Source organism: Nomascus leucogenys, unplaced genomic scaffold (assembly GCF_006542625.1).
Source record: "Nomascus leucogenys isolate Asia unplaced genomic scaffold, Asia_NLE_v1 000816F_86666_qpd_obj, whole genome shotgun sequence".
Taxonomy (NCBI): Eukaryota; Metazoa; Chordata; class Mammalia; order Primates; family Hylobatidae; genus Nomascus; species Nomascus leucogenys.
The window spans coordinates 1-15,042 of NW_022096153.1; the positions used below are offsets into that span (position 1 = coordinate 1).

Genomic DNA, 15,042 nt, shown 5'->3' on the forward strand with positions numbered 1-15,042 from the left:
GAGAATAGGTATTCTGACATGGCCCAAATATTTTCTCACCGCTACCTTCAGCGTCTAAACTAGCAAATCAGGACGACTGCAGAGGACAGTTGGCCGTTTTCAAATAGAAAGAGAAATACCCCAGTTCATGAGAGTAATCCAGTGATTTTCAAAAAGACAAGTCAGACTGAGATCCAGCGCAGTTAAGGCACAACTACCCTGGAGTAACCACTTCACACATAACAGTTGAGGAGACTTTCTAAGATGAGCAAATTTGGGCAACATAATTCTTGCTTATTTATCCCCAGTCCCCGCTGCCTGCCTGATTCTTAATGGCCACCCCACGATGTGGTCAGCAGTGGGGTGCATCGTGGTGAGAGAGGGGCTCAGGGATGAAATGAGGGTCTTTCCTGCATTATCAAAATGCTTAAAAAGTTGTTAAAAAGATGTCCAAATGTTCTAATTCCTACCTTAAACAGCTGCTAAGATGCATTATACAACAGACCCAGGTAAGGGAAAGAGCATGTGCATTTCAAGTCTCAGCTCACTTCTTAATTAGCTGTGATACTCTGAGCATGTGACCCCAACTATTCGAGCCTGTTTGCCTGTCCACCCACGACAGTCCTAAGCGAAAACAACAAAGCTTGAGCCATCATGCTACCAGACTTCAAACTACACTACAAAGCTACAGCAACCAAAACAGCGTGCTACTGGTACCAAAACAGATATATAGACCAATGGAACAGAACAGAGATCCCAGAAATAACATCACACATCTATAACCATCTGATCTTCGACAAACCTGGCAAAAACAAGCAATGGGGAAAGATTTCCTATTTAAGAAATAGCTGCTGAAAATACTGGCTAGCTGTATCCAGAAAATAGAAACTGAACCCCTTCCTTACACCTTATACAAACATTATCTCAAGATGGATTAAAGTCTTAAATGTAAAACACTGAACCATAAAAACCCTAGAAGAGGGTGGAGCCAAGATGGCCGAATAGGAACAGCTCCGGTCTCCAGCTCCCAGCCCCAGCAACACAGAAGACGGGTGATTTCTGCATTTCTGCTTGAGGTACCGGTTTCATCTCACTAGGGAGTGCCTAACAGTGGGTACAGGACAGTTGGTGAAGCGCACTGTGCGTGAGCCGAAGCAGGGCGAGGCATTGCCTCACTCGGGAAGCGCAAGGGGTCAGGGAGTTCCCTTTCCTAGTCAAAGAAAGGGGAAACAGACAGCACCTGGAATATCGGGTCAGTCCCATCCTAATACTGCGCTTTTCCAATGGGCCTGGAAAACGGCACACTAGGAGATTGTGTCCCGCACCTGGCTCGGAGGGTCCTATGCCCACGGAGTCTTGCTGATTGCTAGCACAGCAGTCTGAGATCAAGCTGCAAGGCAGCAGCGAGGCTGGGGGAGGGGCGCCCGCCATTGCCCAGGCTTGCTTAGGTAAACAAAGCAGCCAGGAAGCTCGAACTGGGTGGAGCCCACCACAGCTCAAGGAGGCCTGCCTGCCTCTGTAGGCTCCACCTCTGGGGGGCAGGGCACAGACAAACAAAAACTCAGCAAGAAACTCCACAGACTTAAATGTCCCTGTCTGACTGACAGCTTTGAAGAGAGTAGTGGTTCTCCCAGCACGCAGCTGGAGATCTGAGAACTGAGAGACTGCCTCCTAAAGTGGGTCCCTCACCCCTGAGCAGCCTAACTGGGAGGCACTGCCCCAGTAGGGACAGACTGACACCTCATTCAGCCGGGTACTCCTCTGAGACAAAACTTTCAGAGGAACTATCAGACAGCTGAATTTGTGGTCTCACGAAAATCCGCTGTTCTGCAGCCACCGCTGCTGACACCCAGCCAAACAGGGTCTGGAGTGGACCTCTAGTAAACTCCAACAGACCTGCAGCTGAGGGGCCTGTCTGGTAGAAGGAAAACTAACAAACAGAAAGGACATCCACACCAAAAACCCATCTGTACATCACCATCATCAAAGACAAAAAGTAGATAAAACCACAAAGATGGGGAAAAAACAGAACACAAAAACTGGAAACTCTAAAAAACAGAGCACCTCTCCTCCTCCAAAGGAACGCAGTTCCTCACCAGCAACGGAACAAAGCTGGATGGAGGATGACTTTGATGAGTTGAGAGAAGAAGGCTTCAGAAGATCAAACTACTCTGAGCTACGGGAGGAAATTCAAAACAATAGCAAAGCAGTTAAAAACTTTAAAAAAAATTAGAAGAATGGATAACTAGAATAACCAATGGAGAGAAGGGCTTAAAGGAGCTGATGGAGCTGAAAGCCAAGTTTCGAGAACTATGTGAAGATTGCAGAAGCCTCAGTAGCAGATGCGATCAACTGGAAGAAAGGGTATCGCTGATGGAAGATGAAATGAATGAAATGAAGAGAGAAGGGAAGTTTAGAGAAAAAAGAATAAAAAGAAATGAACAAAGCCTCCAAGAAATTTGGGACTATGTGAAGAGACCAAACCTACGTCTGACTGGTGTACCTGAAAATGATGGGGAGAATGGAACCAAGTTGGAAAACACTCTGCAAGATATTATCCAGGAGAACTTCCCCAATCTAGCAAAGCAGGCCAGCATTCAGATTCAGGAAATACAGAGAACGCCACAAAGATACTCCTCGAGAAGAGCAACTCCAAGACACATAATTGTCAGATTCACCAAAGTTGAAATGAAGGAAAAAATGTTAAGGGCAGCCAGAGAGAAAGGTTGGGTTACCCACAAAGGGAAGCCCATCAGACTAACAGCTGATCTCTCAGCAGAAACTCTACAAGCCAGAAGAGAGTGGGGGCCGATATTCAACATTCTTAAAGAAAAGAATTTTCAACCCAGAATTTCCTATCCCGCCAAACTAAGCTTCATAAGTGAAGGAGAAATAAAATACTTTACAGACAAGCAAATGCTGAGTGATTTTGTCACCACCAGGCCTGCCCTAAAAGAGCTCCTGAAGGAAGCACTAAACATGGAAAGGAACAACCGGTACCAGCCACTGCAAAAACACGCCAAATTGTAAAGACCATCAAGGCTAGGAAGAAACTATAGCAACTAACCAGCAAAATAACCAACTAACATCATAATGACAGGATCAGATTCACACATAACAATATTAACGTTAAATGTAAATGGGATAAATGCTCCAATCAAAAGACACAGACTGGCAAACTGGATAAGGAGTCAGGACCCATCAGTGTGCTGTATTCAGGAAACCCATCTCACGTGCAGAGACACACATAGACTCAAAATAAAGGGATGGAGGAAGATCTATCAAGCAACTGGAAATCAAAAAAAGGCAGGGGTTGCAATCCTAGTCTCTGATAAAATAGACTTTAAACCAACAAAGATGAAAAGAGACAAAGAAGGCCATTACATAATGGTAAAGGGATCAATTCAACAAGAAGAGCTAACTATCCTAAATATATATGCACCCAACACAGGAGCACCCAGATTCATAAAGCAAGTCCTCAGTGACCTACAAAGGGACTTAAACTCCCACACAATAATAATGGGAGATTTTAACACCCCACTGTCAACATTAGACAGATCAACGAGACAGAAAGTTAACAAGGATATCCAGGAATTGAACTCGGCTCTACATAAAGTGGACCTAATAGACATCTACAGAACTCTCCACCCCAAGTCAACAGAATATACATTTTTTTCAGCACCACACCACACCTATTCCAAAATTGACCACATAGTTGGAAGTAAAGCTCTCCTCAGCAAATGTAAAAGAACAGAAATTATAACAAACTGTCTTTCAGACCACAGTGCAATCAAACTAGAACTCAGGATTAAGAAACTCACTCAAAATTGCTCAACTACATGGAAACTGAACAACCTGCTCCTGAATGACTATTGGGTACATAATGAAATGAAGGCAGAAATAAAGATGTTCTTTGAAACCAACGAGAACAAAGACACAACATACCAGAATCTCTGGGACACGTTCAAAGCAGTGTGTAGAGGGAAATTTATAGCACTAAATGCCCACAAGAGAAAGCAGGAAAGATCCAAAATTGACACCCTAACATCACAATTAAAAGAACTAGAAAAGCAAGAGCAAACACATTCAAAAGCTAGCAGAAGGCTAGAAATAACTAAAATCAGAGCAGAACTGAAGGAAATAGAGACACAAAAAACCCTTCAAAAAATTAATGAATCCAGGAGCTGGTTTTTTGAAAAGATCAACAAAATTGATGGACCGCTAGCAAGACTAATAAAGAAGAAAAGAGAGAAGAATCAAATATATGCAATAAAAAACGAAAAAGGGGATATCACCACCAATCCCACAGAAATACAATCTACCATCAGAGAATACTACAAACACCTCTATGCAAATAAATTAGAAAATCTAGAAGAAATGGATAAATTCCTCGACAAATACACCCTCCCAAGACTAAACCAGGAAGAAGTTCAATCTCTGAATAGACCAATAACAGGTTCTGAAATTGTGGCAACAATCAATAGCTTACCAACCAAAAAGAGTCCAGGACCTGATGGATTCACAGCTGAATTCTACCAGAGGTACAAGGAGGAACTGGTACCATTCCTTCTGAAACTATTCCAATCGATAGAAAAAGAGGGAATCCTCCCTAACACATTTTACGAAGCCAGCATCGTCCTGATACCAAAGCCTGGCAGAGACATAACCAAAAAAGAGAATTTCAGACCAATATCCTTGATGAACATTGATGCAAAAATCCTCAATAAAATACTGGCAAACCGAATCCAGCAGCACATCAAAAAGCTTATCCACCATAATCAAGTGGGCTTCATCCCTGGGATGCAAGGCTGGTTCAACATACGCAAATCAATAAATGTAATCCAGCATATAAACAGAACCAAAGACAAAAACTGCATGATTATCTCAATAGATGCAGAAAATACCTTTGACAAAATTCAACAACCCTTCGTACTAAAAACTCTCAATAAATTAGGTATTAACAGGACATATCTCAAAATAATAAGAGCTATCTATGACAAACCCACAGGCAATATCATACTGAATGGGCAAAAACTGGAAGCATTCCCTCTGAAAACTGGCACAAGACAGGGATGCCCTCTCTCACCGCTCCTATTCAACATAGTGCTGGAAGTTCTGGCCAGAGCAATCAGGCAGGAGAAGGAAATAAAGGGTATTCAATTAGGAAAAGAGGAAGTCAAATTGTCCCTGTTTGCAGATGACATGATTGTATATCTAGAAAACCCCATTGTCTCAGCCCAAAACCTCCTTAAGCTGATTAGGAACTTCAGCAAAGTCTCAGGATACAAAATTAATGTACAAAAATCACAAGCATTCTTGTACACCAATAACAGACAAACAGAGAGCCAAATCATGAGTGAACTCCCATTCACAATTGCTTCAAAGAGAATAAAATACCTAGGTATCCAACTTACAAGGGATGTGAAGGACCTCTTCAAGGAGAACTACAAACCACTGCTCAATGAAATAAAAGAGGATACAAACAACTGGAAGAACATTCCATGCTCATGGGTTGGAAGAATCAATATCGTGAAAATGGCCATACTGCCCAAAGTAATTTATAGATTCAATGCCATCCCCATCAAGCTACCAATGACTTTCTTCACAGAATTGGAAAAAACTACTTTAAAGTTCATATGGAACCAAAAAAGAGCCCACATCGCCAAGTCAATCCTAACCCAAAAGAACAAAGCTGGAGGCATCACGCTACCTGACTTTAAACTATACTACAAGGCTACAGTAACCAAAACAGCATGGTACTGGTACCACAACAGAGACATAGATCAATGGAACAGAACAGAGCCCTCAGAAATGATGCCACATATCTACAACTATCTGATCTTTGACAAACCTGACAAAAACAAGAAATGGGGAAAGGATTCCCTATTTAATAAATGGTGCTGGGAAAACTGGCTAGCCATATGTAGAAAGCTGAAACTGGATCCCTTCCTTACACCTTATACAAAAATTAATTCAAGATGGATTAAAGACTTATATGTTAGACCTAAAACCATTAAAATCCTACAAGAAAACCTAGGCAATACCATTCAGGACATAGGCGTGGGCAAGGACTTCATGTCTAAAACACCAAAAGCAATGGCAACAAAAGGCAAAATTGACAAATGGGATCTCATTAAACTAAAGAGCTTCTGCACAGCAAAAGAAACTACCATCAGAGTGAACAGGCAACCTACAGAATGGGAGAAAATTTTTGCAACCTACTCATCTGACAAAGGGCTAATATCCAGAATCTACAATGAACTCAAACAAATTTACAAGAAAAAAACAAACAACCCCATCAAAAAGTGGGCAAAGGACATGAACAGACACTTCTCAAAAGAAGACATTTATGGAGCCAAAAAACACATGAAGAAATGCTCATCATCACTGGCCATCAGAGAAATGCAAATCAAAACCACAGTGAGATACCATCTCACACCAGTTAGAATCGCCATCATTAAAAATCAGGAAACAACAGGTGCTGGAGAGGATGTGGAGAAATAGGAACACTTTCACACTGTTGGTGGGACTGTAAACTAGTTCAACCATGGTGGAAGTCAGTGTGGCAATTCCTCAGGGATCTCGAACTAGAAATACCATTTGACCCAGCCATCCCATTACTGGGTATATACCCAAAGGACTATAAATCATGCTGCTATAAAGACACATGCACACGTATGTTTATTGCGGCACTATTCACCATAGCAAAGAGTTGGAACCAACCCAAATGTCCAACAACGATAGACTGGATCAAGAAAATGTGGCACATATACAGCATGGAATACTATGCAGCCATAAAAAATGATGAGTTCGTGTCCTTTGTAGGGACATGGATGAAACTGGAAAACATCATTCTCAGTAAACTATCGCAAGGACAAAAAACCAAACACCGCATGTTCTCACTCATAGGTGGGAATTGAACAATGAGAACTCATGGACACAGGAAGGGGATCATCACACTCCGGGGACTGTTGTGGGGTGGGGGGAGGGGGGAGCGACAGCATTAGGAGATACACCTAATGCTAAATGACGAGTTAATGGGTGCAGGAAATCAACATGGCACATGGATACATATGTAACAAACCTGCACATTGTGCACATGTACCCTAAAACCCTAAAGTATAATAAAAAAAAAAAAAAAAAAGGGCAGTTCCCACACACACTCTCTTGCCTGCTGCCATCTAGGACATGCATTTGCTTCTCCTTCACCTTCTGCCATGATTGTGAGGCCTCCCCATTCATGTGGAACTGTGAGTCCATTAAACCTCTTTTTCTTTATAAATTAAAAAAAAAAAAAAAAAAAAAAAACCCTAGAAGAAAACCTAGCCAATATCATTCAGGACATAGGCATGAGCAAAGACTTCATGACTAAAATACCAAAAGCAATTGCAACAAAAGCCAAAATAGACAAATGAGATCTAATTAAACTAAAGAGCTTCTGCACAGCAAAAGAAGCTATCATCAGGGTGAACACGCAACCTACAGAACGAAAGAAAATTGTTGCAATGTATCCATCTGTCAAAGATCTAATATCCAGAAATTACGAGGAACTTAAACAAATTCACAAAAAAAATATCAAAAAGTGAGCAATGAATATGAACAGATTCTTCTCAAAAGAAGGCATTTGGCTGGGAGTGGTGGATCACGCCTGTAATCCCAGCACTTTTGGACGTGGAGGCAGGTAAATCATGAGGTCAGGAGTTCAAGACCAGCCTGGCCAACATGGTGAAACCCCGTCTCTACTGAAAACACAAAAAAATAGCATGATGTATTGGCGGGTGGCCTGTAATCCCAGCTTCTTAGGAGGCTAAGGCAGGAGAATCACTTGAACCCGGGTGGCAGATGTTGCAGTGAGCGAAGATCCTGCCACTGCCCTCCAGCCTGGGTGAGAGAGCAAGACTCTGTCTTAAAAAATAATAATAAATAAAATAAATAAAAAAGAAGAAGAAGAGTTATGTGGTTAACATATGTGGTTAACAAACACACAAAAAGAAAAAAGAAAAAAGCTCATCATCACTGGTCATTAGAGAAATGCAAATCAAAACCACAATGAGATACCATCTTACACCAGTTGGAATGGCAGTTATTAAAAAGTCAGGAAACGACAGATGCTGGTGAGGCTGTGGAGAAATAGAAACGTTTTTACACTGCTGGAAGGAGTTCAAATTAGTTTAACCATTATGGAAGACAATGTGATGATTCCTCAAGGATCTACAACCAGAAATACCATTTGACCCAGCAAACTCATTATTGGGTATATGCCCAAAGGAATATAAATCATTCTATTATAAAGACACATGTACATGTATGTTTATTGCAGCAGTGTTTACAATAGCAAAGACTTGGAATCAACCCTAATGCCCATCAATGACAGACTGGAAAAAGAAAATGTGACACATATACACCATGAAATACTATGCAGCCATAAAAAAGAATGAGTTCATGTCCTTTTCAGGGACATGAATGAAGCTGGAAAACATTATCCTTAGCAATCTAACACAGGAACAGGAAACCAAACACCGTATGTTCTCATTCATATGTGGGAGTTGAACAATGAGAACACATGGACACCGGGAACGAAACATCACACACTGGGGCCTGTTAGGGAGTTAGGGTAAAGGGGAGGGAGAAAATTAGGACAAATACCTAATGCTTGTGGGGCTTAAAGCCTAGATGGCAGGTTGATAGGTGCAGCAAACCACCATGGCACATATAAAACTATGTAACAAACCTGCACGTTCTGCACATGTATTCCAAAACTGAAAGTAAAACAAAGAAAAATGCACTAACGCTGAGGGGGAGTAGGGGTAGGGGCGGGAGTCAGGTGGGGGTGGGTGGGTCCTGGAGTTTTATCCAGTCAGCGACACTGATGTGGGAACTGCCCAATCAGGCGCGCAATTGGAGAGGAGAGGAAAGGAGGGCGTGGTTTCCGGCGTTTGGCGGGGCCTTTGTCTCTCGCTGGCGCTGGGACAGGAGCTTGGGATCCGTCTCCTCTTTCGCCTCTTCCACCTTGGGAGCCCCGGGCTACTCTCTCCCAGCCCCTGTTGCCCTGTGATCTGTAGGTCCTTGGGAACGCATAGTTAAGGTGCCAGGACATCCTGGAAGCTGGGAAATGGTGAGTATGCGGGGTTCGGCATCCCGAGAGGGGAGAGCAGGCAGTGAAACCGGCAGGACCGGCCTCCCCACGGTTAGCTCCGAGTCTCCCGAGGCTTGGCTCTCAGTCCCCTGTGGCCGCAAGATGGCCGCTGAGCCAGCAGCGGGGACCCCCACGTCCCGCCCCTCCCGTCCCGTCCTGTCCCTGGGCAGCGCCCTGCTCTGCGCCCACAGCCCTGAGTATTTCGCAGGTTGTTCAGGGATGCCAGGTGGGTCATCAGGGAGAACCGTGACTGGGTGTTGCGTGGGAGAAGCTGCAGCCCGTGGGGTCCCCAGTCTCTCTTGTTAAAAATTAACGGGAGTCTATGTTAAAACGTTAACCAGTTTATGTGAACAAACAGTGATTGGTGAAATGGAAAGCACCCAGCCATGATTTGTGGTCCACCAGAGGGGCATAAAGGAAAGGCTTTTATAAGGTACATGAGAAAGCAACCCAAATTCAAGAATTGATTACAGTTATGTAGTCGCCTTATTTGAACTATCCAGAAGGAAATTTCCTGGTTACATATTAAGATGTTAATTGCATATTTATGATTGGTTAAACCTGCATTTTGTTTCAGCCTAAGATAGTGGTTTATAGGAAATGTATTTGAGTTAGGTTTTAGATTTCTTATTTTTTTTTACACCTATGAACACAGGGCACTAGAGCCACTTTAGTCTAATTTTCTGCTCTTTAATTATTTTAACTCTCCAGTGGAGGACTGGTTTTCCCCGGTGTTTTTCTAATGTATGGCAAGTGGGACCTCTAATCGACCACCCTATTTTTCAGCCTAACTCAAGCTTGCAGTAAAATTATAAGTTCCCCACTTTCTTTGCTGCATTCTTAAATGCAACAAATGAGAACAGCTTTCCCTTGCCAATTTACAATGCTCTTAACTATTTGTCCTTTATTGTACATTTCATTAAAGTTTTCTATTATTGGATTTCTTTCTACTTCTCCCTACAGTTCTGTCAAAATTTGCTTTTTATGTTTAGAAGCCTCCCTTCTGGGTGCATAAATATATATAGCTATATTCTCCTGACAAATTAACCTCTATTATTATTATATGGTAAACTGATTTCATGCTTGTGACAGACGTTGCTAGAAAGTCCATTTTGTCTAATTTAAGCATAACTACCATTGCACCCCTTTGGTTATTATTTGCATGGAATGTCATTTTCTATTCTTTCACTTTTAGCCTATGCTCTTAATTCAAAAGTGAGTCTCCTATAAGCAGCATATTATGAGGTTGAAAAGATTCATTCATCCAGTCTGTCTGCTTTAGTCTCTTCTGTGCTGCTATACCAGAATATCACAGACTGGTAATTAATAAAGAATAGAATTTTATTTGACTCATGATTCTGGAGGCTGAGAAGGCAAAAGAACATGACACTGGTATCTGTTGAAGGTCTTGTTGCTGGATAATAACGTGGCCAAAGATTTGAGAGAGAGATTTGTTTGGGGAGAGAGTTTTTTTTTTTTTAATAACAGATCCATTCTTGTTATAATTAGCCCATTCCCATTATAAGAACATTAATCCATTCATGAGGGCAGAGTGCTTATTATAGCTTAATTAATTTTTAAATGTTCCACCTCTTAATTCTATCACATTGGCTATTAAATTTTATCCTAAATTTTGGAGATGACATTCAGTCTATAGCAGTATCTGTTTGTTAGGTAATTTAATCTTTTTATATGTAAAGTAGTGATAGGTAAGCAGTTACTATTTTAAATTTGTAGTTTTCTGTCCATTTTAAGTTTGCTTCTTTTTTTTCTGGTTCTGTCCTTCCTGTGGTATTGTTAATTTTTGTTGAGACAAAGTTATGCTTTCTTGCTCAGACTGAAGTACAGTGGCATATCACAGCTCACTGTAGCCTCAATCTCCTGGGCTCAAGCAATCCTCCCACCTTAGCCACCCAAGTAGCTTGGACTACAGACACATACCACAACACCCAAGGAGTTTATGATTCTTCCACCTTGGCCTCCCAAAGTGTTGGAATTATAAGCAGGAGCCACCATATCCAATGTGTAAATTTGTTGTTTGTATATGCTTTAATTACTTTCTCTTTTTCTTTGCTACAGCTTTTTTTTCCTAGTGGTTAACATGAGACTTATGTAAAACATCTTGTATTTTAATAGTCTAGTTTAAGATGATAACAATTTAGTATATTCTGAATTTCAGCGTGTATTTGCCATTTGTAGTCACATTTATACTTTAGTATTTTTCATATTGTTAGTTAGCATTTCATCATATCAATGTGAAGATTTCTTCTGGACCATGGCTGGAGAAGGAAAGAAGTTGTGTTTTGCCTAATTCAGGGACTACAGAGAGAACCAAGTTCTGCAGGCCTGTCACCTAAGTCTCAGGTGAGTATGAATTCTCTTGTGTTTCTGGCAGATTGTTGCAGTGTCAGGACCAAGGTCAAATGAATTATAGCCAAGTCTACAGTAAGATGTGGCTGTATTCTCTTTTGAAGCCAAGACCGTGATTGGCAAGCTTGCCACTTGGTCAAGTTCTCACCCTCTGAAGATGTCTTCCTTGGTCTTTGCCTCCAGCTGGGTGTCACAAACTCTGAACTGGATTCCAAGGCTTTCATGAATGCACTTATGTTTGCTGTGGCAGCTGCATTATGTTGTGGGGGATGTGGATGCGGAACCTCCCATTCTGTCATCTTGCTTATGTTACTCTCCTTTACCTTTCACTTTCTGAAGTGAATGTCAAGCTGGTGATTTTCAGATTAAAAAATTCTAAACTAAATTGCTCAAATTTACACTTTATGTAAGCTGTCAATAAAATTTCTTGTAGGTGCTACATATTTATTAAAATTTTTGGTTGTAATTTTAACCTCACTGCAGGCAGAAAGGAATCATTAACATTTCTATTCTTTTTTTTAGTCTGTATCTAAATGATGGTATATTTTAATTCCAAATAAATACTTTATACTTCAGTAATGCTCATTGTGTTTTGCAAAATTTATGTTGTTCTTTTATTTGAAAATAGAAGGCTTTTTTAGCTCCTGAAAGCTATATTATAGTCATATAGTTTTATTATATTATGTTGTAAGAATAGCAGCAACATATTGAGAACATAATAAAATTCTCCTGTCTTTTTAATGATTATTTATTAAATTCTTCCCATTAGAGCCTATTATTAATGATTGTAATGTATTTTCTGTATAATTTTACTGCAATTTATTAAATGCCAATGACTTAAAATGTCTGCTGTTCATGAGTGCATACACTTGAAAGCTGTAGATATCTAAAGAGTTATTTTTCCGCCGGGCACGGTGGCTCACGCCTGTAATCCTACCACTTTGGGAGGCCAAGGCGGGTGGATCACGAGCTCAGGAGATCAAGACCATCCTGGCTAACATGGTGAAACCCCGTCTCTACTAAATATACAAAAAATTAGCCGGGCGTAGTGGCGGGTGCCTGTATTCCCAGCTACTCGGGAGGCTGAGGCAGGAGAATGGCGTGAACCCAGTGGGCGGAGCTTGCAGTGAGCTGAGATCGCACCACTGCACTCCAGCCTGGGCGGCAGGGCAAGACTCTGTCTTAATAAAAAGAAAGGAGTTATTTTTCATTGTATATCTATGTTGTATTCAGGATTTTATGCATTAAAATCTCTTCTTACTTTCAATTCTGTGTTATTGTGTTTCTTTTCTGCGGGGTTATGTTTTCTCAGATCAGGTAATTGTATTTTTGCTTTTAAAGCTTGATATCATGAGTTGAATGATGATTTTTAACTCGGTACACTTTATGACAATGTGATGTTTAATTTATATGTGAATTAGCAGCGTTCGTTGCTTATAGATATATCTATGCGTTGTTCACCTATGTAAGTATGTCATCTTTTTTCCTTTTTTTTTCAGTTTCAGATACGTTTTCTTTCTTTTTTTAAGAGAATTTTAAAACAAAGTCAAAAGAACACAAATCAGTTATTTGTCTTCTTGCAGGGCGGGGAGACAAGCTCCTTCCCCACAGATTTGAGGCTATGGCTAAGTGGTGAGCCTTGGGGAGATGCAGAAAGGATCCATCCCAGGCACGTGGCTGGAGGTAAGTAAGCATAGCCTTTGGGCCACAAGACCTGGTAGCTTGGCTACTGGTCTGGACATAAATCCCCATCTTCCCAGAAATGTCATCTTTTGTCTGCAACAACTGGCTGGAGAAATATTTCAGAAAGATGTGTGTCTGGAACACCCAAAGGCATACCCTTCCTTTCTCCTTGGCATAGGCCTTGCAGCACTGAGGAAAGACCAGGTTTGCAATGGAGCCTTCAATCATCTTCATCCCTATGGAGCTCAGGGGCTCATAGGGTGAGAGGAGAGGAGACAAGCTAGCTTGGGAAGAGTCATTGTCTTTCAGCTTCTCCCCCACTGAAACACTACATACATGGGGCCCCAGTTCATGGAAAAACACACATGCTCTCTTTCTTTCTCTCACATCCACATCTCAGGAACCCAACAACTTGATGGCAAGTAGCTCTGGGTATCCTTGGTCTTGCATTCACCCACTCAGCATCGAAGCTGTCCTAAAGCTCTTTTCAATCACTTCTCACTCTTTCCAGGCCCATGTGGGTAGGTGTTCCAGTCTTCAATCTTTCAGGCTGATCACAAAGGCATAGTGTGGGAAAGTCCCCTGCTGTGATGGCCATTGCTGGGGAGCAGGGAAGGCTAAGGGCCCACTGCTGCCCGAGGCTAGTGTAGACGCCCTCTGCTCCACTCATCTCCTCAAAGATTGATGTCAGGTGCAGCAGCTGCTGTCTGGAATGTTATCAAACCAGGACTGCACAGGCTCTGCATTCTCTGGGTGGAAGATGTAAGAAGCAGGCGAGTTGTCCAGGACGAGAGTTTTCCTCAGGTCCCTCCCCAGATGGCTGAGGTCCTTGACATAGCAGCCCTGGTGGAACAAACACGACTCATGGTATAGGCAGCCCCAGAACATCCCACACTGGTCCAGCACACCCATCACAGGATCTGCATACTTGCTCAGGCTGGAATGAAGAGAGCAATGAAGAAAACACATTTAAACAGTTCCTCCATTCATCTCAGGAACTCATCCATATAAGGCCTCATGAACACATGGATCTGGGGAGTGGTCCCCTCAATCTCTATAGGCAGTAGGCAGTCAGCATTGCTGATTGGCTTAAAGGAGCTATGCACAAGGGTTTCATCCAGGTCCGTGACCAAACAGATCCTTACTTGATTTTCCCCTGTCACCTCTGGGAGCAGGCAGGTTCCTGGGATCTGATAAAACTGATACTGGAGACCCTGGAGCTGATCCGACATAGCAATGGTGTTGACGTCCTCCTTATGTGTGGAGAGCTCAGCGGGGGAACTTGACTTCCCAACATGCTGGGAGCAAGAACAGCAGAAAGGGGCTTTCAAAGATGTGACAAACATGAGGCCTCTTCGGAAAGGACTTTGGAAACCAGGCCTTCCTTGGTAAGGACCAGGGCATCTTTCCTCCATGCCTGGGTGATGATGGATCCTTGTTCCATCTAACAATCCTGAGGGCTGGGCTGGCTGGCTGGGAAGACTGGCGGGCATGCTGGCTGGACTTGGCTGGGTGGCATGGGCTGGGGCCTGATTCAGTTCCTGAGAGTCTGACTTCCACAGCTGTTCACATTCCCCCTCTCCTTTCCGTCACTGGCCGGGAAGGGAGGCGGCCTGTAAGGAGGGTGGATGGCCTTGGCAGCGGCTCCCCAGTGTGCCCCCAGCCACGATTCCCCCAGTGGGAGCTTCGGGATCCTCAGTTTGGGTCTAACATAGAGAATCTACCAGATACTCATTTTTTTTTCAACTTTTATTTTAAGTTCAGGGGTGCCTATTGATAAACACTTTTTTTTCAACTTTTATTTTAAGTTTAGGGGTCCATGTGCAGGATATGCTGGTCTCTTACATAGATAAATGTGTTCCATTGTGCTTTAC

The 15,042-nt window shown here is 42.3% G+C and overlaps 1 long non-coding RNA gene and 1 pseudogene across 1 annotated transcript; one reads left to right on the forward strand and one right to left on the reverse strand.

The window, feature by feature from the left end:
- Window positions 1-8,920: 8,920 nt before the first annotated feature.
- LOC115833834 lies at window positions 8,921-12,324 on the forward strand. The gene is made up of 3 exons (XR_004029093.1): window positions 8,921-9,094; window positions 11,377-11,479; window positions 11,669-12,324. It is a non-coding gene; the product is annotated as an uncharacterized LOC115833834 (long non-coding RNA).
- A 1,381-nt stretch (window positions 12,325-13,705) lies between these two features.
- On the reverse strand, window positions 13,706-14,612 carry LOC115833835 (annotated as a pseudogene).
- Between the last annotated feature and the right edge of the window lie 430 nt (window positions 14,613-15,042).